Here is a 27,316-nt window from a genome sequence, read left to right on the forward strand (position 1 = left end):
TTATAACTTATAGATTATATAATCTACAATTATTATAGATTACAATTATTAAAAGAGGCAACTTGTGTTTTTCTACCAATGAGCAGACTATTTGCAACTTTATTTTCCTCTAGAATCTCACTATACTTTTTCCTCAGAGAACCCAGTTCTTCTAAAGGCCAGACTTTCTCTATGGCAAACATTAAAGTAAACATATTTTTTCATTGGCATCCTCAACATTTTCTTTGATCTCATATTTTTTAATGTACAAAGATCCTGAGTAAGGTCCCATGAAATAAAGAGAGCTTATGATTTCCAGGTCAATATCAGTTTCAGCACACACGTTTACTCAAAATCAACATTCTCTTTTGGGAAATAAAACAAGTGACCTGTTCTTTATAACCAAAGAATGAAACTAACATATCCCAATAAATTGAGAAGGTGTGACCATCTTTAACACTGAGGGGAGTATATGGAATACTCTTGCTCATGGAAGGTCCCCAGCTAAACTGACGATCTTTGGTTAGGAATCATGAGAGTGAATTATGAAGTGCCACAGTGTAGGCATACGTAAAATTGCTATATCCTCTTCCAACCAAATGCCTTATGCATTCCTAGAAATGTACAGCACTGTCTCCCAAACCCTTCTTCATGGATCAGAGTTCATTTGTGAATATTTGCATAAAAATGAGGAAAAAAGTATTGTGTAGTTACTTTTAATAAAATACATTTTATGAAATGTAAAGAAATAATCTTCATTTAAACATCACACCCTTTCTATATTCTGGAGATCAAACATCTTTTATGAAAAGATGATAATACTAAATAGTGTTTCTTTCTCTGTATCTTGACTTGGCCTAGTAAAATATGGCAATCTGAAAGTACCTTTTAAATTTTACTAAAGTTTAAATTTAAAAAAAAAATCCACACTACTGACATATAGGGCATGGACTGAAATAAGCAGCTGTGTTTTAGAAGCTTTGGAATTAATTTCCAAATGAAGAAACTTAACACCAGACATAGAAGCACATATTCCCCAGTTCAGTGTGGGGACTGCTGGAGTAGAACCAAGACCTGCTAGGAAAATACCAATGCACCTGAGCCAGGAGACCAGAAGAGAAGCCAGTGGTATGGCCACGAATAGGACATCAATGAAACAATCAGAGACTCTACTGTGAGCCCTGGTGCAACCGAAGACAAGAAGGGGCTAACCACAGTGAAGGTGAGGCATAGGTGTCATTGCTGCTCAGAAGCCAATGATGTCACCATGGGAGCCTACAGATTATGAGAAGGGGGGTGGAGGTTGCAGTTCCAGTGATTTTAAGAAGAAGGTAGGCATCAAAGACTACAATTTTTACCATCACTAGAATCTGCTTCCTAGAGGATAGCTCCTGATCAGTGAGGGCTAGGGAAGATGGACCACATAGAGAAGTCAGAACTAAGTGGACTGGATCTGAAGGAAACGAGATACACAGAAATCTTTTGAACACACACCTTTCCTACATCTTTGACTGGTTTGCCTTTTCCATCTAGACCTATGGTTCTGATTCTTGGCTGCATTTTAGAAATACCTGGGGAATTTAAATAACTTTCCCAAAGAGCATACAATGAGTTTAGAGGCCTTGACCTCATTTCATCCTTGTAAAAGTCACTTTATGCTAGTTCCGGATTACAAAATGAAATCATTGAAATAAATGATCTCTTTCTAGCTCAGATGTTCTATGATTCTATTCTCTTACACACTTCTGTAGTTTTTTTTCTCAAAAGCAAATGCCATGTCTTGATCCCATACAGAAAAATTGAATTAATTTTTAATATATTTCCATTCATTTAAATTTCAATTAAATAATAAGGCTGACCTCAAGTATCTGAGTTTTTGTCTTAAAAGAGGAGATGGTAGAGAATAAAAGTATCTTAATTCTCTTCTGTTGGGGAGGCACAGCCACAGCTCACTGAAGGGCAGACAAGTCCCATGGTGACATATCCAAAGAACTTTCTGGAATTCTACCCTCCAAACCTTTTCGGAAAACTGTTCACAGGGAGGTGTCGCATTAGAGGCATCTTCTACATAACTACTTGAGGACAGCTTGAGAGGGAGTTCAAGTGTTGCTGTCTGCTATACACTGCAGGACTCAGTTGCTGGAGAAACTACCCACAACGGGGGACATCCCATGAGCAATAGGAGCCAGACTTGGAAAAGCCGTGCATTCTATAGCAGTCTGCCCAAGTTGTATCCTGGAACCAGGAGGTAAAACTCCTTTCTTTCCCCTGCAATCACTCTCTTTCACCCTCTACTATCAAAATTTAGCATGTGTTTACTAGTAAAGCAAAAATATTCAAAGATCCCAAATCCATTTTCACAGGCTACAATAATTAGAAGTTGAGATGCAAAAATCTATAACTTGCATATGTGTCCCTTAAAGGATACATGTCTATATTCAGATTTCATTCTGCCTGGGGGCTAAACAGAATATTTTCTGCAGAATATTTTGGGGATCAGCCATGGATGTATATACACCAATTGTTGTCTGTGTGCTGCCCCCAAAGTCCCCACTGTGTGAGACCTCCCAAGCAGCTGATTTTTCTGTGACTCCTAATCTGTACCTCTCTTTCACTGCTGTCCTGTTTTACCACTGGGACTAAACTCTGGCTGTGGAGCTCTGACCCCTGAAGAGTTCCCTCTAAACTCTCCTTTAATACTCTTTCATTCCACAGACTTTGAAGTGCAGGGACTTTCACTAAAGGGTATGTCCATCTTCACATGTAGCAGGAGACACGATGGGTACAAAGAGGAGCAAATGATTTAGGAAAGGTGAGCTCAGCATTGCAGTCTCTAGACTGCAGTCCTATGGGGCCAATGCTATTTGCAAACATTTTATCAAAAGTGCTGTGGGGCTCTGCTGGCATGAGGAAGGAGTCAGGGCTCCAGAATCGAGACAGATCATGATCAGGTCCACAGAGTCAATGAAGGCAAATGTGGGATTCAATATTTCTTCTTTACGACGATGCTTCTGACTTTAATTTTTAAATAAAGTCATTCCCAGTATCACAGGGTAGGGTAAAAATGACACAGATTAATACAGAGCATGGACAGGTAAAAGGTGAAACATTGAAAAGTTAGAATTTTGAGGTTAGAAACAACTGATAAATTGACCATACTCCCTCATTGCTTTTCATGATGGATTTTTCACTTTGCCTATTTGTTGTTCAGTAGCATTTTCTTAAGCAGGATGGCTAAGGCATAGACAAAGCATCACTGGTGTGATATTCCCCTGTTTCCTGCTGACGGAAAGACAGTGCTTAACATTTTGAAATTTGAGAGAACACAGCAACATAGTCAGGGTGAATGGAGACCGTGTACACTGAGTGTATTTTTTTTCTTTTTACTGAAGTTCGATATTGTTACCTACATATCGCAAACGTTCTCCCAACTGAAGCACCAATGGCCCCACAAACAAGAAGTACCTTCAGTCCTGGGCTTTGTTCTGTACTTGGACAGGGGTTTCTGAAGTGATGAATACAAGTGCCCCATACAGGGTCCCACAGGTAAAGATTCTGAATGTGCCAAGTTCCAGAATCAGCCTTCATCTCTCCAGGTCCTGCAACTAAATCACATTGAAATAACATCCATGGGGCCAATGTTAACAAAGAGCTCAGTACCAACTCATTACAATACCAGTCAAGTCCTTCCTGCTGTCTATTTAAACTGATACCAATCATGTGTCTCATCTGAACATTTCACTGTGTGTGTGTGTTTTCATGCTGTATTTTTAACAGAAATTCAGTATTTTGTTATTTTAAAATACAAGTTTTATCTATAATTATAAAATCTTAAGGAAATTCAGAATAACACAAAAAGGAAGATCAAAATGTCCTATAGCCCCACTGCATAGAACAATTGTATTCTAGAGGTCTGCAGATACTGAAATCTACTGTTGTGGTAAGAAAGAGGAAGAGGTGAAGGTGAACCAATGCACATGTCCATTTTTTGTTTCTTGTGGTCTTTCTCACTTCCCAGTAGTGCTGTGGGCCCTTACCAAATTTAAGCCAAAAGTTGATAAGCAATAATTTTAACTCTGGCATTTTGGCTTTCAACTAGTATCTTAACCTCATGAGTCTCTGTTTCCTTTCTTCATATATAATGATCTTGCTTGGTGGATAGAGACATCCTGAGATATTCATCGCAGGACAAAGTAGTGTTCTTCTATTCCTTCTCAGTCATGGGACAAGTATGGCCATGACACTTGAGCTTTCTAGACTAGGTCCTAAGGGAGGAGCAGACAGGGACCAAGGTTCACAGAAGGAGAATTCCACCAGACAGTGGAGGAATGGCAGTTGGTAAGAGTAAACATCATAGGGGAAATGTTCATAAACTGGAGACCAAACTTACAGTACAGACAGAATCTGATGGAGCTGGTATAAATTCCATTTTTGTTCCTTAACTAAATTTGTGCCCTTGGACAACTTACCTAACAGCTTGTTACTTCTGGCTTGTGTATAAGTAATGGAGGTTAATAATTATACCTTCCTCACTGGATTATTTTCAGAATTACATTAAAAAACTAGGCAAGCCCCTAGCAGAGTATCTGGTACACGAGAGGTTTAATAAGCACTATTCCCTCCCCTTTCCTCATTGCTGCTGATTTACAATCTACTAAGGTCTGGAGTTGAGGGGAGGGGAGTGGTACGTTTGAAATCATTTTTTTCCCCTTAGATTTCTTTTGGTTCAATACATCCGTCTCCTGTTTCCTACCTGAGAGTTTATAGCGCCAGGTTAGCAATACTGAAGGTGTTGCTATGGCTACCGCTATCCTGTGACTTCAGGTAGTGATAAAGCAGCAGGAGACAGCATCTGTGCTTTTAGGTAGATGTCCTCAGATTCCCAGAGAAGGGAGGGAAGCCTGGTAAGAACACTTGGGTATGGGATTCTTGGCCTCCAGTGGGCAAGGTTGAAATCAGGCCTGTGTATCAGGCCCACCCTATGCAACATGGTCTCTGAAGTACCAGGCCCTTCTGAATGAGCAACTATCACATCCGGGACACTCGGAACACAAATTCAATTTTCTCTGTATTTTTATCTCTTTTTCCAATCTCTTCTCTATTTCCACCGGACATCCTCTCTTTCATTCCTTGAAAACAGAGCCTCCTGATTTTTTATTCTGGGTAAAAAGAGAGAGAGAAGAAAACCTTTTCCCTTTCATTAAAGTTAGTTACTGAATCCACTCAGTGTATGGAAGGCAGCAACATCCAGGCACATCGCTCACCTCCCATTCCATGTCATATGTTGTGGGGTGTGAATTCTTCCTCTTTTTTTTTTCCCAGATATCTTTGGCATTCTAACACAAGCTCACCATTTGAACAGCGCTGGTCTATCAATCCAGTCAACTTGAAAGGCCAACAAAAAAAGAAACACGAGGAAAACAACAAATTACCTAGCCACATACTGCTCGAGCCATTTAACACAAATTATTCCATTTCATCTTCCCAGCTCTTCTGTGGAGTAGCTGACATTTGCTCATTTTATAGAAGAACTTTGCCTGAGGTCCCAGAGTCAGTCAGTGTTTAAGCCACTAGATGAGCCTTGCACCATCTAATTGCAAAGCCAACTCTCTTTCTTTCTGTTTAGTTGCCTTACAATGACATCGATGGATTGTGCCCAGTGCTGAGCATCACACCAGTGGAAAAGCAGACATGGCATTAAAAGCCGCTGGCTACAACTGGCCAATACTATGTCTGAGATTTTTTTTCTTACTAAAGTATTCACCAACACAACCTATTTTCAGGATTGCTGGTCTTTGAAAAATATGTACCTAGGGAAGCAAAGGAAAGGACTGATGTTGCCTGTAGCATTTCATGCCTAATGCATAGTACTGTATCCCTCAGCTCCTGGAAAAGGGATTGCGGTCTTTTTCTCACTCTCTTAGAAGGTTTGGTCACTATTCACACAACGGAGACAAAGTACATGTTGTTCTTTTTCAATCTGACCCCCACCTTCTCCGTTAAGCTGTAAAGAGGCAGGAGGGCATGATGGGGGGTGGGGAACTGGCCTTGAGCCCATGAATAACCAGGGTATGAGCACTAGGCACCTTCAGGAACCAGCCCCAATTCTTCATTTCTAAAAGAAGTTAGCAAATCTCTCTCCTGGCAAAGACTGAAGTCGCATGTGGGATGTGAGGTATGTGCATGTCAGGCTTACTGTATACATGCTCTGTGTAGTATCAGGCCATTTTGAATGAACTATCATGTTCGGGAGACTCAAGGCACAAATTCATTTTTACCTGTCTTTTTGTCTCTATACTTCATCTAATCTCTATTTCATCTCATCTCTATTCCCTGAACTATCATGTTTGGGAGACTCAAGGCACAAATTCATTTTTACCTGTCTTTTTGTCTCTATATTTCATCTAATCTCTATTTCCAAATATATATGCCCTAGTACTATTGTTAGGATTTAATGAAATAGCTCATTGAAGGTCCAAACTGGTATATAAGAGATGCTCAATAAAATGAGTTCCTTTGCCCTCATCCTCTTTCTTTCCCAAGTTGAAGACAATCCACTTCTCTCTGACACAAACCACTCTTGTCTTACTGGCAAATCTAATCTAGGCAGGTAATAGATCTTTGCAAAGATCAGAAGACCAGCATTTATTCAGCAAAATGGCATTTTAATGTAATTTCCTTTTGGAATTTATTTGATAAACTCACAAACACCCTAGGAAGAGAACAAGTACAGAGAACCAATCAGAGGCTTGGCCCTTACAAAGCTCACAGCCTGGCTGGGGAGAGAGCTAAATGAGAGAGTTATGAATGTGGGCTATGGCATGCTGTACCAGATTTGGGGACTCCAGATTAGGACCTTGGGATCATGTGAGCATAGTGAGCCTTCTTTAACTCCAGGCCAAGTATATCGCTCATGGTGGCATTTTACTCTCCATGAGATGTACAATCCTACAACTCCTCCAGGCTTCAAGATGAAATAGAGCCTCCACTCTTGAAGAGAAGACCGAATGTCCCCCTCAGAAAAGCCTGTTAGCACCCTGATATCCAGAGTTTGCAATCAAAGAGAAGTAGTCCGAGAATCAGCTGATTAAAAATTCTAGTTCCTAGTGAATTGTCTTTCAATATTGGACTGTGACCCTGAGAAACTCTATTAATACATGCAAGCAAAACATCTGTCTATACTCTTAAGCTGCACTGACATGGCCCAGTGTGAGACAGAAGTTAGGCAAATCCCTCAACTGTTTGAGAAAGGAAGCCAACCCAATTTCACAGGTCAAATACTGGATTAGGCTGGCTGTCCTGATGATCCACCTTCCCTTCCAGAGACGTCCCCAGAGTCTTCTTGGAAGGAACTTTCTCCATAGGGAAGACTGTGCTACTAAAGAGATCTGGGCAGTATCTTCACTTCAGAACCTTTGCTCTAAACACTAGGCACCTTGGCTGGTTTGTTTTTCTTCTCTCAAGTGAGAAGTTGAGAGAAAACACACATTGGGAAACAGGGGAAGGGAGCCAACATTTATTCAGCTCACATTTGAGGTCAGGCCCTGCTCTGTCTGTTCATCTCACATCAACCATACAAGATGTCATCAACCCCATTCTGCAGGTACAGAAATCACACGGCTAAAGTGACTTGCCCAAGGTTACTAAGCTGGTAAAAAGTAAGGCCATATTCAAACACATGACTCCCTGAATAAAAAGAACTCATACCATTTTTCATTCTACTACACTACACCCCTTGATAGGAAAGGATCCAGTTGCCCTCTCTGTTCCTCTTAGTCTCCCTTCCCATTTTCTTCTTAGTTTCCTCTCCCTCTTTTTCTTCTTGCTCATCCCTCACTGTTGGCTGAATATGAGTGGCATAGAGGGCACACTCGTTAACAATGGTTCATGTTGCCCATTGCCCATCATTTCAAATACAGTCAAATTTCTATCTAGGGGACAAAGATCTCAATGGAAAATTGGAACACGACACTGTGCCTTACTGTCAAATTACAAGGATCATTAACTTTCTGGTGTTCTTCTCTATCTATTTTTATATATTTTTGGAGTTATCGCTTAAGACATCAGTTTGTTGAATGACACTTCAGTCATTGCTCCTAAACATATAAGGCAGTTAAGGGGCCATGTGCTTGCAGGCAGTATAAAATTGTCAAAGAAAGATGAACTCTTTTCCCACAATTTAATTCTATAGAATATTTTATTGTGTTCATACTTGTTGTTTTTAGTCATGATTCATTTACAGTGGCTGATAAGCATTGTGGCTGCCTTTCATTTGCCAACAGTGTCCAGGAGAGTATTTTATTATGATGAAATGAAAGACAAGGTTAATACCAGCCAACAGGTCACATGCACCATTTGCTGTCCATCGTAAAGAACTATGATTAAGATTTTAAACAAGTCAGCTGTCAGAGGGAATGTACATTGCTTTTAAAGGCACAACTTCAGTTTCACTGAGGAGTCTAAATGGCTGCAATCCCCGTTAACAACATCATTTATTTGAGAGACTGGCAGCTTTTTAAGCAGCTTTTGGAGCACAAATGTAGGTCAATGTAGGGAAATTATGCAGAAGAATTTGCTTCAGAACTGGGCCCTGCCTCCAGGTCAGTACAAACATAATAACGTCAACATGTCACTCTTTACACACCTGCTGTGCCTCCTGGCTAGCCCTGCCCAACTCCTGTAGGCAGCCATTTCCAACTTTATGCATGCACTGAATACATGGAATGCAAAACCTACAAATCATCCTAGCTCTGAACTGCTCACCTTGCCATGGTCCTCAAGCCTGGATCCCCTTGGTCCTGGCTCCCTGGGCAATAGCTTTTGTTCCAGCTTTGTCTTCACATCCGCCTCTGGGCAGACCAGGGCTGGGTTCCCCAGGATTATTAGTATGGAGTCTTATGTGGCTCGATACTTCAGGATCTGCACCAGGATATATTCTCCTTCCTTACCACAGGTTAAAAGATGAGGACGTAGAAAGTCAGGATGCAAAATACTACTAGTAGCAAGTAGATGAATGTTCTACTTATCTAATAGGGATTGGCAAATCACTCCAAAATTGAGTAGCTTATAATCACTACATTTATTTTGCTCACTAATCTGCAGTTTGAGAGGCTGAAAAGGAAGGGGAAGCTCATCTCTGGCTCACCTGGTGTTAACCATTTAAAAAACACTGGTGCAGTCTACACAGGTGAGCATCTGGACTTCAGACAAGGGTGATGATGGGTGGACAATGGAACTGGAGGAGAAAATGCACAAAGGCCTCAAAGTCATCAATAGAGAAAAGGGTAAGAAAGGAAGAGAAAATATTCACTAAATAAACACATAAGTGAGTACAGGAATATCTAACGAAAGGCACCTAGTTGAATAAGGACTTACTAAGGGTTATTGGGACAGCCAGCCAAAGAGCAAGAAAGTCCTTGCTAGGGTCTACCTAGGACATGAATTTGAGAGAGCCTGTACTTTGTCCTTGAGACTGTCCTTTGACAGCCTATCAGCTCTTTACTGTTACTCTCTTTACTCTTAAGAGAACAATATAACACCATTTATAAACCATACCATCGTTTTGTTTTTGTGGTTTGAACATTCTTTCCTCTTAATAGAAGGGACAGTTTAGAATTGCCTAGTTCTAATTAGTTTTGTTGGCAGAAACTTAAAACTGTGGGGAGAATAACTTTAGGGGAAAATACACATATAAATATATGTTGGGAAATATATATGTATGTGTACACACATGTGGACACATATTTACATCGATACATTTGTAGCTTATATTCATCTATGTGGAAAAATTTCTTTTTCTACACAATGAAGACAACAATTTATATTTACCGAACATTTCCCCCCAAAATTGTTCTCTTTACTGTGTGTGTGTGTGTGTGCTGGGGTGATAGAATATTAATCTCAATTTGAGGTCTCTACTACCTGCTTCTGGAGTAGTATCTACATTGTAATTTAGGGTGGGGGAGTGTAGGGGAGATATTTATTCTATAATGCACACCACGGTATCCCTGATGATGTCTTCCATTGACAAGTCATGCATACCCCTGAAGAGGTGATCCTTGTTTTGATATTTAAGGATCCTTTAGTTACAGTACCACTTCCCAGTATGTCTGAACTCTCTAGAGCACACATAAACATTCCAAGGCTCCTATACTACCCTGTAACAACAAAACACTTCCCAAGGTTTCTAAGATCCTATATGTTAGGCTCAGCAACATCATTTCTTAAGAGTACTGTTTAGTTCTCACACCTGTTTAGCTTAGCCCCTAATTTTACTCTGCCTGCTTAGAGACTAGAAAAGTGTGAACCAAATGTTCAGTGCAGTGGTCCAAAAACTTGAAGATAGAGCATGGTTCATGAGTTCAAGCCCCATGGTTGGCTCTGTGCTGACAGCACAGGGTCTGCTTGGGATTCTCTCTCCCCCTCTCTCCAGGTCTCTCCCCTGCTCATTCTCTCTCACTCAAAATAAACTTTAAAAAACTGAGGATGGAAAACATTTAAAAATTCAAAAAACACAATAAATTGAAAAGAAAAAATAAGACTATGTCTGACTTCTCAAAAGAAGTGACAGCAGCCAGAAGACAGTGGAAAGATAACCATGAAGGGGTGAAGGAATTCAACTGCCAAACTAGGATTCTATGCACAGGGAGAACATTGCTTTAAACAGAAAGTGAAGTAAAGGTATTTGTAGGGAGAAAGAGAGAGAATTAATTTCTAACAAACTACCATACAAAAACTACTGGGGAAGAAGTAAAATAATCCCGGACAAATCCATGGAAATACAGAAGGAAATGATGAACAATAAATGGTTTTATATGTTAGTACTGCTAAATGAATATTAATATTATAAAACGACAGTAACAATATTTTAGAGGTTTCAAATGATATTCAGAATTAATAAATATGACAACAATAATACAGACTGGTGGGGGCTATAAATGAAATAAAAATGTTTTATCAAACTTCCATTATTGGGATGTGGTAAAAAGAAACTTCTATTTTAAATATTTATTTTTGAGAGAGAGAGAAAGAGAGAGAGAGAGAGAGAGAGAGAGAGAGAGAGAGAACGTGTGGGGGAGGAGCAAAGAGGGAGGGAGACAGAGAATCGGAAGCAGGCTCCGTGCTATCAGTGCAGAGCCCAATGTGGGGCTTGAACCCATGAGCTGTGAGATCATGACCTGAGCCAAAGTCAGACACTTAACTGACTGAGCCACCCAGGCACCCTGAAACTAATTTTGATTAGGCTCGAGTAAATCAAAAGTATTTTACCTTCTAACTACTAACGAGATAATAAATACTTGTTTAACAAAAGAATAGCTAAAGGAAGAGACATACCACAAAAAGAACTTGATTACTAAATACCAGAAAAGAGTAATAAAAGGAAATTAGACTAGCTGTAACAAATTGAAAGTACATATTAAACTGATAGATTTAAAACCTAATATATCATGAATTAATTTAAGTGAACTAAGCATTTTAAAGAAAAAATGGTAAGATGATTAAAAACTGTCTTAAAAGATAAATTGTAAAAATTGGAACAAAAAGGAGTAAATGGTTAAAAATATATAAATGCAAAAACCAAAACATAACAGATATAACTATATTAATTTCATAAAATTTGATATATAAAAAAGCATTCCTAGAGTTAAAGAGAAGTCAGTTTTGGGGCACCTGGGTGGCTCAGTCGGTTCAGCATCTGACTCTTGATTTCAACTCAAGTCATTTTCTCACAGTTGTAAGATCAAGCTATGTGTCAGGCTCTGCCCTGATTATGGAGACTACTTGAGATTCTCTCTCTCCCTGTCCCCCTGCCACTCTCCTGCTCTTGCTCTCTCTCTCTCTCGCTCTCAAAAAAAAAGAAAGGGGGGGGCACCTGGGTGGCTGAGTCGGTTAAGCATTGGACTTCGGCTCAGGTCATGATCTAGTGGCTCAAGAGTTCAGCTCCACGCCGGGCTCTGTACTGACAGCTCAGAGCCTGAAGCCTGCTTCAGATTCTGTGTCTCCTCCTCTCTCTGCCCCTCCCCTGCTCATGCTTTGTCTCTGTCTCTCAATAATAAATAAACATTTAAAAAGTTTTTTTAAGTCAGTTTTGTTTTTTTTTTTAATTTTTTTTTTTTAACGTTTATTTATTTTTGGGACAGAGAGAGACAGAGCATGAACGGGGGAGGGGCAGAGAGAGAGGGAGACACAGAATCGGAAACAGGCTCCAGGCTCTGAGCCATCAGCCCAGAGCCTGACGCGGGGCTCAAAGTCACGGACTGCGAGATCGTGACCTGGCTGAAGTCGGACGCTTAACCGACTGCGCCACCCAGGCGCCCCTTAAGTCAGTTTTGTAATGATAAAAAGATCAAATTCACAAAGGTCATTTTTCAATTCCAAATCTGTGTGTGCCTAGCAATATAGGATCCAATTACGTAAAGCACAAATTAACTATAATAAAAGGAACAATAACCAAATCTTCAATTATTGTGGAGGATGTAAACACATCCCCCTCAGAAAGTGATATAATAAGACGACAAAATATTAAAAAGCCTATAGAAAAAAATACAGAAAATTCTTTTGAACTTGACCTAATTGATAAGCACACCACACTGTAAAAAGCAGCACATGAATAAATATTCAAGAATGAATATTTACTAATATTGACTGATGCTGGATCATAAAGAAATTCAAAAAATTTTAAATAATTAATAGTATGTTCTCTGAGCACAGCGGAATTAAACTGGACACTCACAAGAAAAAACTGGAGTCCCTCTATTTCTGGAAATTAAGAAAGAAGAACAAAATTAGAGAAAATATACTCTTGGATATCAAGATTTTTGTCATTCTATTAAGCTTAACATAGTATGGTATTGGTATCGAAAAGAAAATAGAATAAAATGTCAGAAAGAGATTCACACATAGATGGTCAGATGATCATTTGATTCATGACAATGGACAAATGGAACGAAGAAATGATATTTCCTATCAATATAAAAATCTTTTTTCCTATCATATAAAAATCTTTATCCCTAATTCACATCATATGCAAAAATTAATTACAGGTCAATTATAGATCCAAATGTAAAAGATCAAGCAGTAAAGAAAATACTTTCATGAATTTGACATAAGAAAGATTTCTTTAAAAGGATACAAAACAATTAAAAAATATAAATAAAAGATTGATAAATTGGACATTAAAATTAAGCATTATATTCATCAATGGGCACCATTAATAGAGTCAGAAGCCAAATCACAGCATGAGAGAAGATATTTAGAAAGTCCATAGCTGACAAAATATTTATGTGCAGAGAACTGACCAAAACAAGAAGAACCCAAAGAAAACTTGGCAAATACCTGAAATGGCATATCACAATTAAAATCCAAATGTCCAGTAAGCATTTCAAAAAGTTCTAGCTCATCAATCATCAGAGATATGCAAATTTTTAAAAGCCATATAAAATACCACAATTGACAATTAAAAAATTTTTTAACGATTATTTATTTTTTTGAGACAGAGAGAGAGAGAGCATGAACGGGGGAGGGTCAGAGAGGGGAGATACAGAATCTGAAACAGGCTCCAGGCTCTGAGCTGTTGGCACAGAGCCCGATGTGGGGCTCAAACTCACAAACTGTGAGATCATGACCTGAGCCGAAGTCGGATGCTCAACCGACTGAGCCACCCAGGCACCCCCACAATTGACAATTTAAAAAATACTAAATATAACACTTGTTGAGGAAATCTGGGAGTTAGAAACTTTCCTAGTTTTCTGTTGGCAGTTTATGTTGGTAAGACCACATAAGTACACTGGCTGTATTTATCAAAGTTCATCTTACACATATACTCTGACACTGCAATTCTCAGTGTGTTCCATATTTTTCTAAGAAAGATATTTGCAACAACATTTGTGACAGTAATGCTTATAATAATCTCATAACGGCAACAATGCAAATAATCAACATTTGAATGCATAAATATATTGTGTCATATTTGTATAATGCAGTCTTCCATGGAATTGAAAATAAACTTCACACACCAAACATGTGAACATGGAGAATCTCTGGACAGTTTTGAGCAAAAGAAGCCAAATAAGAGGAGACATACTACATACATTTCAGCAACAAAATTTTCCAATGGCGTTACAAGTCAAGATAGTGATTACTTTTGGAGGGGAAGTGACAGAGAGGAACAGGAGCTTTAATTTATGAAAATTAACTGACCTTAATTTTTTTTATCATTTCAGCCTTTCACTCTAATTAATCCAAAATATTAAAAAAAAAAAAAATCTAGCTTCACACTCATGCCTTGTGCATTCTTCTGTACATAGATTTCAAGTTCCTTTAAAGGAAAAATAACTTAAGCCAAAATTTAAAGGATTCAATATAATCTTGCTGGTAACTTTTATGTAATTCTACATGATTTGCTCAAGTTATATTCTGATAAACAGCGGGAGATTTGAGAGTTGTTAGATGATTTTAAAGCCTACCCTTCTTCCTATTCTTCACTTTCCTCTTGGTTCCTGCTCTCCTGAACATCAGCCACTATATGCAGAGCTTGATATGAAAGCTGGTCAGCCCTTGCCTTCTTCCCTTAAGGAAACCTTTCACAGGATTACAGGGTGAGACTATTAGGTGAGGAGTGAAGGAACTCTAAAAGCTGTTGTTTCTCTTCGGCAGTGCCTGCAAGGGCGGTCAGTCTCAAGAAGGGCTTCATTGATTCAGGAGTCCCTTTTATTTGGGAAGCATCTTTGAACAATGAAAATTAAAAAGTCCAAGATGAGCCCTGAGGAAAGGGAGCAAGGCTAGCTGCTTAGTAGTGACTCTACCTCTGGAACTTATGAGAATGCACTTGGATCAGATCCTAAGATCTCAACCTCCTGGGCAAGAAAGCAAAGTCAGCATGCCTCAATTCCAGTTCCTGATACCCAGAGGGTGAAGAGTGATCATCCAGCAAGCTGCAAACCCAGATGAAGAGGACAAACTCCCACTAGCAGACTCCAAGAATTAGAGGAAGAATAGCTATACTGATTTGGGCCTCACCATATTGTACTTCCCTGCATAGATGCCCTCCTACATCTAAGTCATTTCTCCAGGTGACCTGGAGAACTGAACATTAAAATCTGGAAAGTCTGACTGAGGCTCATTTTTCTCATGCTAGAACAAAAACCAAATATCAACATAAAGAGTTGCCAATACTTGTAAATTTCTTGACCTCCTCCATCTTGAGTTTACAAATTACTTAATCTAATGTTAAGTGTGTGAACAACGCCCCTACTTGAATGTCTTGGCTCTCTGGTGGGGTTACAGCAGACCTTCCCAGTTCAGTGACACCACTTTAACTGTATCCTCCCAACCTCCCTCCCTCCCTCCCTAAATCACAATAAAGAATTCCCAGTAGGCGTTCTGCACAATGTGATCATGTCCCCAATCTTGCTCCTATCTATAGTTGACTGGGCCACATGACCCGCCCAAGGTGGGCCAATCAGAACGTTAAGTACTTTAGTTTAGAGGTGAATCCCTGTGTCATTGGGTAATACCAACATGTGAAAGTCAAAAATGTAGGTCACTTTTTTTTTTTTTAATTATGTGGGCTTGGAAGTGGAGAAAACTGGTCTGCAGGTGAGAGAAAATAAGGTATAGAGAGAGAAACTCTGAAGCCTCACTACATTGCTGCCCTTGGGTTTCAAAAGACACTCCTCTTGCAAGAAATGTCCCCACTTACGCCGAGTGACGAAATGTAACATCTTTGTCTTTGCTGTAAACAAGCCCTAATATATAGGGTACTACCACACTGAAAAAGCAAAAGGGTAGGTTTTCCAGCTTGGCAAGAGCACTGCTCACACAAAATGTCTGCCCCTTTAAATCTATAGCTTCGCTTCAAGTGGGTTTTCTTTTCTGCCCTCTCTCAAAGCTCTCTCTCATCTTGCATGAAAAAGTTAAGACCTGCTCGCCCTCTGTTTTGCAATTTCCCTCTGGAGCCAAATGAGAGCAAGACACTTACTTAGTTTTGTTTTATAATTGCCTTTCAAGATGATGAAAATTGTAATTTTTTTGTTTATTGAATTTTATTTTCTTGCAATTTGTTAATGTTTTCATTTGACATCTTATGCTGTAGATGAGAGGAAGGACAGCACCAAGTTATTTTTTAGTATTGTGTGTGGAGATCTGCCAGTAATTCTCATCACCAAAAGAACAAGCATTCAGGGCCACCTTCCCTTGGCAGAGGAAGGAGAAACAGCTTCCGCAGGCATCCCAGACAGCAACAGAGGAAGTATACACATTATGTGCGGACTTGCCTTCCAAAACCATGCTTATGTGATCAAGATCGATCTTCCAGGCAGCAATTACAGAATCACCAGGGAATCAATGCGGCTAAATTTACATTGACCTCAGAAGAATAGTTATAGTGGAGTAAGTACCTTCAGGCTCTTGTCTGGGAAAATTCAAACAGATACAGACATGAATGTTCCTCGGACAATCTTTTTCTTGGAACACATGGTTGACCAGAAGGATAAAGATAGATCCTGGGCCACATGGCATCTACAAGACCTTAATTTTTGTGGTTTAGTTTAAGCAGGAAAAAAGAGAGGGTCGTGAAGAAATATTAATAATAGACTAGCATTTGCAGGCTCTTTAGCATGTGCTTAGCATGGGGCTAATGACACATTTCACAACATGAGGAAAAGTCTTACTATCCTCATGTTATTGGTAAACAAACTAGTCACAGCCCTGAGTGTCAGAGGTGGAACTCAAGGCAGGTGGTCTGACTTGAGTGTTCGGGTTGAGAGCTCAGTGTGACCCATTCCCTCAACCATCCTTCAAACTATGGGGCAATCTGCTAAGTTTCCACTCCCCAGGTCTAGGCAAGGGCTGACAGAGAATCCCAGAGCTGAGTGTAATCTTAACAGCAGAGAGAAGCCTGGCATATAGGCCTAGGGAATCATGTTAGAAGCTGAATACAGGAAAAGCAAGTAGCCAAACTCCTGGGACACAGAAAACAGTTCAGTTCATGGTCAGTTAAGATCATGGGGAGCAAGCATGTCCTCGTCCCCTTGAATTAATGCAAGGGCCAGGAAATGGTGCCTAAGAAAGTCTTCACTGCTGTGTGTACACGCAAGGTGCTCAGGCACCCAACGCTTTCACAGACAACAGGAGAAAGCAAGCAACCTCATACAATCATCAGTCCATTCAGCTATGCAGGCAGCACCTGGCTCAGAGTCAGAGCCCACGGCACAGTTCTGGCTGTGTCATTCTGCCTTACCCAGGTCACATGACTTTCTGAGTCCTTTCCTATGAGAGAAGGGAGAATCCTTATTTCTACTGCATTCATAGCTACGTCACATGAGGAGGAGGAGGAGAATTAGTATTTAAATCCAAAACTCCAAATCAGCAGAATCTTTCTACCATAACTCTTGGCATGATAAACAAGCCTGTATGGCTTTGCTTCTCCCGTGTATCATTTAGCCCACTTTACTCTTAGGGCAGACTGCTCTATGGCTTCTTCCTGATTTCTTCTCTCCTCTCTTACCTTAGCTTCCCTCCCACCCCTCAGCAGCTAGTTTCTCTCTGTTCCAAGCTCCCTAGAACACCCAGGGAAGTATCTCAAAGTATTCTAGGGACCAAATCCATGCCTTTTTGCAACTCACCTTGAGCTTTGGGCATTTCTGGTAGTTCCTGGTCTTTTTCAACAACTTTCTGTGACTTTTACTCCCTAACAGCTAGGAAAACCCTGGTTTTATTGTCCATGAGAGGACTTGGGGAGACCTGGATTTCTCAGAAGTTAGGAATCCATCAATTCAACAAACAACCACCCCAGAACCAGGAGAGTGGAATGCGGAAAGAAAATGAGGAAAATGAAGGAGGTTAACATTTCTGGGGAATAGAGATAACAGTGCACCATTTTGCATGTGTTAAAAGCTGGAGGTGAGCTTGTGCTCAATCAGGCTAATTATGAAGAATACCAGTTTGGCACAAAAGTTAGTCAATTGACTTTGGAAAATCACAGTTCCCAAAACTGTTGTTCAAGCACTGACTAACCAGCCAGTACAGCTTCCATTTTGGAAGAAATGTTTTACTGGGGATGAAGGGTTGCTTTTTTGTTTTAATTTATTGTGGCGCTCTGAAGAGCATTCCAGATTGAAGGACAATAACAGAGCTGGCGCAATGGCTGCACACCGTGTAATTCACAGGTGAAGACGCCCACTGGAAACTTCCCATTTTTCAGCTATAAGTGGCTTCAGGTGTATGCAATCCAGAACTTCCACACTGCAGCCCTCTAAAGAGTGTCTCCAGAGGAAGAGTCAGGAATGATCTCTGTCCTTGTGGTAATTGCCTCAAACATGAGGAGAGGGGTCTCTCCCTCGGATTGATGTCACCCACCACTTCTGCTTCCTGAGGGCACGGCTTTACCTTCAGAGCTCTGACTCAAGGGACTGAGGAACTTCTTAGTGGAGGGGAGACAGCCTGGTATTTTCACGAGGACTTTCTTAAATTCTAATGGTGATCAAAAATGAACAAAGTGCCCCAACACTCTGGCTCATCGTACAAAACTGACCCCTATCTCAGCTTACTCCTACCTCAGACTCATGGGCCCTGGATGATGGCACTCTATCTCCTAACGTACAAACTCTTCTCCCCAAGAATCATCTGTACTTCTTTTGTTCCTTCTTTCAAGTTTCCAGTCCCATTGGCACATGCAGAACACCAGCTAATATGTGTGCTTTTTCTCCAGCACTCTTTCTCGCATGGCCAAAAGAACATTCCAACCCTGATGTCCACTTCATGCTTAGAGCCTGCCCACTCAAATCCCCATCTCTGGCTGGAAAGACCTTCAGCAGGATGGAGTCTTTGAATAAGGTTTCTCTGTAGGTATGATTTGTCCCTCACACAGGAGGGACAGAGCCATTTTAAGAGCCACTCTAAGATAGGAGTATTATTACTGTACCCACTTTACAAATCAATACACTGAGGAACAAACAGATTAAATGATTTTTCCAAAGTCACACAGCTCACAAAGGGTAGGGCTGGGGTTTGAATCTCTATAAATCTGCCTGCTAAGCCCCAGTTATTCTCTGCTGGCTTCAGCAGTCTCAAGTCTCTAATGCACATCTTATATTTCATGAAAACAAACAGTCTGTCATAACAAACTCCAAACCTGCACTGGTATGTTTTGAAGCAGCCAACTTTTATTTATTAAGATCTCTGGGTAAACCTGTTTAGGCTCACTATTTATTATTGTGCTTCTTGCTCTGAAATGGGACTGACTGGCTGGGAACTTGAAAAATGGATGGAGAATGCTATCATTGCATTCTGCCTGGTTAAAACCCCTCCTTCCAGGCTGAAAGGCTACTGTTTGGTATCAGTTGTTCCAGGCATTCATTCTGGAATTGCAGTGCAGACCATTAACCTTGGGGATATTCTCAATTCTTTGTAATTTTGTAAGCTGTGGAGGTCCCACTGAGCACAGAAGGCTGAGAAGTGAATGTGTATTGTTAGTAGAATGCTTTGTGCTTAGAGAATCCCCATAGGAAAAAGCAAAGGGAGGGAGAATGCTAAACTTGATTTAGACCAGAAAGGAACTGTGACCCCTCCTACTTGCCTTTACCATACTTGTTAATGCCTCTTCTTTTCCAGAGCCACTGGCAGCTGTGTGCTAAACTCCCTGAGGCAATGTCTGGTTCTCCAAGACCTCCTGGGTAGTGCCTGGGTCCCTTACACCTCACCAGGTCCTTCCAAGACCTCAGTTCAGCTGCCTGTTTCATGCTGACCCTTTGCTCCCCACTTTCATCTGCAGTACCTTCAGACTTGTCCTTTAATTTACCTTCTTTCTCCCTGTGGCTGGACTTTGTAGCATCAATTTCTAACAGGCTCACTATAGACAGGAAGCTGGACTTTGCCTTCTAGCCCTCAGTTCGCTACCACCAAGCTTGTCTCCCCGAATTTCTCTTTCCCCATTTGGACAGACTACCCTGTAGCTACCTGGCCATGAGGGCCACGATGGTGTTTCCATTCCTAGAGACTAGGGCTTCCAATAATTACAGTCCTCTTCAAATCATTCTATCAATGTGTTCATATGTGTATGTGTGTGTGCATGTGTAGGCATGTGTGCAAGTGGGAAAGGCAGAGAGAATGGAACCCTGACCAACTTTTCATTCACATTCCTTGATCCAAACAAGTAGTTCTAGACAGTGAAGCCAGGGTCCTCATGTGAATTGTGCATCCTCCACGTGTGATACTATAGACTAGTTTTGACCACTTTCTCACACCGAGAGAAGCTCCTTGGGAAGCTTTGTGGCTCCTACCCTCTGAAGTGCACAGGATGCTGGTGATGGACAGAGAAAGGAGGATTGGGGCTGGAGGCCTGAGGGCCAGGATGGCCCTCACCAGGAAGTGCTTGTGGGTCAGAAAGAAACCTATCAGAAGCAATTGCTAGTAGACATAAGAGATGATGGCATATTAGAAAATCACCAGTGTTCAGGAATTTGTGAAAGTCAACATAGGACAGTGAGTGAAAAACCATTTTTAGACTTGTTTGGCCACACTTTCTCACACTTGCAGGCTGACACGGGAAGAGAGGGAACACAACCTCTGAGATCCACTTCCTGCACACTCCTTGCCCCCTTAAGATTCATTTAGGCTCTTAAGGGATGGTAGGTACAGTGACTGTAGTTCACATGGTTCATGTCCCCAGTTCCTAACTTTGGAGATAATCTCAGGACATACTATGATTTTCCTCAATACAGCATGAATATCACATTAAAAAGCAATGGACACGTCCAGGAAAAACAAGGTGAAATATCAAATCAGCTGGAAAATTAGAATTTGTCTCTATTTAGGGGCGCCTGGATGGCGCAGTCGGTTAAGCGTCCGACTTCAGCCAGGTCACGACCTCGCAGTCCGTGAGTTTGAGCCCCGCGTCAGGCTCTGGGCTGATGGCTCAGAGCCTGGAGCCTGTTTCCGATTCTGTGTCTCCCTCTCTCTCTGCCCCTCCCCCGTTCATGCTGTCTCTCTCTGTCCCAAAAATAAATAAACGTTGGAAAAAAAAAAAAATTTGTCTCTATTTAAATGTACACAAAATCCACTTTTTTTACTTCTCTTTTCAAGAGAACCCACACGTCCGACAACGGACAAGTGTAAACAGGAGTTTCTGCACTCTAGCTCTCTGCCAGGAGTTCGGACATCACCTTGCCCCTACGTCCTCGGTTCTCGACCCCACACACTCAGAGGCACAACTCAGCAACGTCTGTTGTCCCTCTGGACCACGCTGGCTTCCTTACCTCTTACATGTGCCCTGTGCCCTCCTCCTCAGAGACCTTGTCCTTCGTCTCCATCCACCTGTAGTGATCTTTCCTCCCTTCCTTGCTTCACTGACTCTGTTCACCTCTGCTCACTTCAAGACATACCCTCCTCCTAAGCGCTTGCTCGTTTGTGATACTACCCAGAGACACCGTCTTGAGGTCAGATTTCGGGACTGCTACTCAGATGTATACAGTGTGAGCTACGTTCTTTTCTTGTGAAGATCTCACTGCAGCTGACTAAAAGTGGGGTTTGGAATATGATTAAAGTTGTCACAGTTCCTTTAAAGTTCAGAACATTCTCTTTTTTTTTTATAAACTAAGTTAAAATCTCCTAATTCCTTTTGATAAACTAAGTTAAAATTTCCTAATTCCCTATTAGGTCTTTCTCTCCTCTCTGAAATGTATCCTCCCTCCCCCGCCCCTCCCCAAGAAGGTATTTTGGGGATAAGATATGGTTTACGCATGCCCAGGGCACAGGCAGACCAAAAAGGTGATGTATCCCCTGCTTCCCTCAAAGTAGGACTCACTGCCCCCTTATCCTACCTGCTGACCAGGCCTCCTGTGCTAGGGCATACTCAGGTGAATCCAGGCCTCCCCAGGTTGTCCAATGTTATGTCACACCCCCTGCTGAGGACCACATACCTTGTTATTGTCTTTGGCCATGATGCCCCCCTACACTCATGGCCTTTATGTGACTCCCTAGGCCTCTCTAGTCCACTGGTCAGTGGTATTATACCACTGAGCGCTGGAGTCAAATTGGGGATGAAGCCATCAGCTGAGGCGTTCCCCGGCCAGAGGCAGGAAGGGGAGTCTGCACTCTAAGAGAAAGAAACACCAAACTTAGTTCTTTATGCAGGACAGTTGGTAACAGCATTTTCCAATTCCCGTGAAGGTGCAGGATCACAGGAATATCTTTAGACTGTCCAGATTCCCGGTCTAGCAGTGACAATGGTCTCCTAGATTTGCCGGCAGCAATAGCAGCATATTGGCACAATCCTGGACCCTGCTTTATCTACTAGCTGTGGTCTAATTAACCAGCATCCAGAGAGCATTTCTGAGGGCTGACTTAAACAACACTGTACGAACAATTAAGGACAGATCGTTTGGGGTCTAGGGCTTATTATAGGAATATGGATCTGAGAACCAACAAAAGAAATCCTCACCATAGCACAGTCAATAACTCTAAATAACATTTACTAGGGGTGCCTGGATGGCTCAGTAAGTTAAGCATCTGACTTCAGCTCAGGTCATGATCTCACAGTCCGTGAGTTCAAGTCCCACATCAGGCTCTGTGCTGACAGCTCAGAACTTGGAGCCTGCTTCGAATTCTCTCTCTCTCTCTCTCTCTCTGCCCCTTCCCCACTCATGCTCTCTTTCTCTCAAAAATAAACATTAAAAATATTTTTAAAGTGACATTTACTACACATTCTTTCAGCAAACACTTTTTTGGCAGACACTCTCCTCTGGCTGTAGATTCAAAGCCAAGGGCCTGCCATTGAGGAGCTCACAGTGCAATGGAGGAGAGAGAAAGCAACTCAAATGTGATATAATCACAGAGTGTTCTGGAGGAACTAGATTTTGGGGATGAGAACTGTCTACATAGGCTCTCTGGAGTTTTAATTACTATGCAGTGTTGTGTTTGATATTTTGATTCAGACAAACTTTTATTATGACACTTTCATGAAATAAAAATAAATTTGGGTTCAGGTAAAGATAGACTTTATTCCAAAGGATTATTGCAAGAGGAACTACTGCAATAGTGGGGAGGGCCTATTCAATAGGGAGAAAGAACACACCATGAGATCCACAAATGTCTCAGAGCTTAGGCAGCAAAGTGTTTTTCTTATGCAGGAAGGAGCAAAGGGGGACAGGAAGCACTGAGTGTGGGGAAGTGAGATGGGTGGATGGAGGTGGCAGGTGGCCTGGTTTGGCAGATGATCAGAGGGTTTTACCCTGAGAATCCACTCCTGGGAAGGGTGGTTAGGGAGCAACTGTATGCTGCCTAAGTTTGAGGGCAGATCAAATTCTAAGGGCATGGGGGAAGGAATGAAGTTTAAGTTTGTTCAAGTCACAATAGCAGGTATTCTGTCCATACTGGTCAATGGGTACAAACAATACAGCTAACTAATCCCTATAGGACAAAGAATGAGAATCTAGAGTATCTGTGTCTGGCCTTGTGACAGGTAAACAAGAAGGATGCCTGTGAGTCTTGTCTAAGTCATAAGACAAAGGGTGTGTGTGTTTGTAGTAAACCATTTCCTAGAACACAAAAGAGAAGGGGCATTTCCTAATCATCACTGTTCTCTAGACCTATAGAGCTCAGATAAAATTCAACTACTTTCTATGTGAGTTTGAGCCTCAGTTTCCTCATAGAGAAACTGGGGTGAAAATAGTTTCTATGTCATGGTGAGGACCTAGATGGAAACTTAGGTAAAAGAAGCTAGCATGGTACCAAGCACATTTTAAGAGTTCAATAATAGTAATCATTATTATTCAGACTATTTTTGTTATTATTACTGCATCCTGGGCTCTGTTGTTATTGAAGCAATTTTTATTATCTATTTTTAAATTGAATGCAAATCATCAGAGTCTTCAGCAAAGCATTTAGCAAAAAAATAAGTATGTGATTAATTTTAACATGACCCCTTTATTATCCAGGAGGGAGCCAATGGCACTGGAAGCATTTGACCAAAAAAGGACATAATAGTGAGATCTTATTAAACTGAATTTTAAGTATGATTTCATTCAACTCCTTCCCTGGAACCCATGCAAAGTGCTGTTTGCAATCTAAATGAAACCAGGCCCTGGGGTGTAGAGGCTGGAGGTTTCTTTGCTGGCCTACTAACAAGAGGCCAGCTCTCTGAGGGTTACTCCTCTGGGTGTCAATGTGTACTCAGACTCATGCTGATGTGGCCACAGCAGCTCTTTCCATGAACATTCAGAATTTTCCAGGTTTTTCCGACACAGGGGAACGGCGCTTCCCCTAACATCTTCTTATTGGTTTAGAAAGGGTTCTTTAAAGACTTTACACAGGAGCCTTAAATATTTCATGGGCTCATCTGCCTGTTTAATTATGTCTACATGCAAAAAAGCCTTCCTGGCTGGGCATACATTTTGCAATACTGTTATATAAATATTTAAACAGCTGGGCTTCTTTGCATCCTCAAGAAAAGTACCAGTCTTTGCTTGGGAAGAGAGGCTCCAAGGGAAGAAGCTGTGGAATTGTACACACACGTAGATCTCCACATAGAAGTCGGGTGACTAATTTTGTTTTTTAAAGCTAATTGAACAACAAAAAATGTTTGCCCTTTTTCGCCTTGACTATTTGCCAGGGTAGCTTATTAATATGCTATAGTGGGGCTTCGGAACAAGAGGCACAAATGAGAGCCCTGATTTTAGCGTTTGCCACGGAGACAAAACTATGCAAATCATTTAACCCAAGTCTTATTTTCCTCATTCAAAAAATGGAAGGAATAATGGCAGTCACTGTGGAAAGCAGTATGGGTGTTCCTTAAAAAATTAAACAGAGGGGCACCTGGGAGACTCAGGCAGGCAGTTAAGTGTCTGACTCTTGATTTCAGCTCAGGTTATGATTTTACAGTTCATGAGATGGAGCCCCACATCAGGATCTGCACTGGCAGGGCAAACTTGTTTGGTATTCTCTCTCTTCCCCTCCCCCATTCACACTCCCTCTGTCTCTCTCCCCCCACTCACTCACTCTCTCGCTTTCTCTCTCAAAATAAACATAAAAAATATTAAACATAGAATTACCATATGATCCAGTAATTCCACCTGCGACTATATACGTAAAACAACTGAAAACAAGGACTCATATTTATACGCCCATGTTCACAGCAGCATGATTCACGATAACTAAAATATGGAAGAAACCATGATGTCCATCAACAGATGGAAAAATAAAATGTGGTGTGTAGATGCACACAGAGACATAGACATACATACACCAAATGGAATATTATTCAGCCTTAAAAAGGGAGGAGATGCGGACATATGCCACAACATGGATCAGCACTGAAGACACTGTAAAAAGATGTTTCAAAATGGAGCAAGCAAGCCTAGCTAAGAGAGTCTCTTTTTAGAATAGGGTTAGGAGGCCATAGGGTAGAGGAATGTACACATGAGAAACCATGAATTTCTTTTAAAACCTTTCAGCCAGCTGCAAGCCCTCAGCCTGAGACTTCACTTCCTCCTCATCATGACACCTGAATCTTCCACATTTTTTTTAATTTACTGGCAAATTGGCTTACAGACAACCCCTAGTGCTCATCCCAACAAGTGCCCTTCTCAATGCCCATCATCCACTTTCCCCTCTCCTCCACCCTTCCCCCATCCACCCTCAGTTTTCTCTCTGTATTTAAGAGTCTCTTGTTGTTTACCTCCCTCCCTGTTTATAACTATTTTTCTCCTTCCCTTCCCCCATGAGTTTCTGTTAAGATTCTCAAGATCCACATGAGTGAAAACATCTGTCCTTCTCTGACTTACTTCACTCAGCATAATACCTTCCAGTTCCATCCACGTTGCTGCAAATGGCATTTTTCACTTTGAAAGAGGTCAGTGCATCTAAACAAGTTTCAATCTTTATTTGTGTATTACCTCAACCAATCATAGTTAACCTAGCTTCAATCAATCCCTGTTCATGAGAACTACACCCATAGTGACTTGCCTATATAACTCTGCCCTCTATTTGTCTTCCTCAGAACACAATTCAGGTTTCTACCTGAATCTGTGTCTCCCAAGTTGCAATTCTAATTGCCCAAATAAATGCCTACTTGCTTTAATTTTCAGTTCTTTCTTGTTCGACATTATACCAAGTGAAACAAGCCAGACCCCAAAGGACTAATACTGTATTATTCCACTTGTATGAGATAACTCGAGTAGTAAAATTCTTAGAGACAGAGGTAGAATTATGGTTGCCAAGGGCTGGGAGGGAGGGGGAGTTTCAGCTTGGGAAAGATGAAAAACTTCTCGAGGTAGATAGTACTGATGGCTGTACGTCAACATGAGTGTAATTAGTGCCACTGAACTGTGCACTTAAAAACGGTTAAAAGTAGTAAATTTTGTTATGTGTATTTCACCACAATAAAACAATGGGAATAACAACTGCATTTTCCTTAAGGAAGCTTTTTGAGTGCTAAATAAATCACATACATTAATATGTGAAATCCTCTGTGTAGTAGATGGCACTTAGAAGTTACCCGGAAGATAATAATGCCTTTGTCATCCTGGATTTAGGATCACAAAGGTGAGGGCTTTGGAGCTTCATACATTGCTTGTGCCTGGGAGGGCCAGTTAGGAACCCCCATCACAGGTGAATAGTGATGGTTCCAACATGGACATCTTCACGATCTCAAAAGGAAGGCTTTTCATATATATCGCAGGTAAAGCAAATAGAATTTAAAAAAACTAACCTTTTCCATGTGCGCATATATTTTTAATTAAACTTTTAAGATGACTGTGGATTCACATACAGTTTTCAGAAATAATGCAGAGAGATCTCATGCACTTTTTTATCCAGTTTTCCCCAGTGGTAGCATCTTGCAAAATTTTAGTACACTCTCATTACTAGGATATTGCCATTGAGATCCACAAGATCCAGAACACTTCCATCCCCACAAGGATCCCTTTTATTGCCCTTTTACGGCCACACCAACTCCATCTCACTCCGCGCCCCCCCCCCCCCATCAATCATCCCTAACTACTGGCAATCACAAACCTGTTCTCCCTTTTTATAATTTTGTCATTTTAAGAATATTATATAAATGGAATCATACAGTATGTAACCTTTGAAGATTGGCTCTTTTCGCTCAGCATAATCCCTCAAAATTTATCCAGGTTGACACTGACTTTTAAAACAAAAGCCTAACTGACTAAAGCAATGGAGGTCCTGATAAGAGATTTAATTCTCTCCCAAGGGTCATACAAAGGAACCTTAAGGAAGGCACCAGTGCTAGAGGCAGGAGTAACAATAAAAGAGCCAACAAGGATGTTGACACATTGGGAGGATCAACAGTGGGGATTCGTGGCCACTCCTAAAACTGAAG

The sequence above is a fragment of the Acinonyx jubatus genome, chromosome D2 (genome assembly GCF_027475565.1).
Source record: "Acinonyx jubatus isolate Ajub_Pintada_27869175 chromosome D2, VMU_Ajub_asm_v1.0, whole genome shotgun sequence".
Lineage (NCBI taxonomy): Eukaryota > Metazoa > Chordata > Mammalia > Carnivora > Felidae > Acinonyx > Acinonyx jubatus.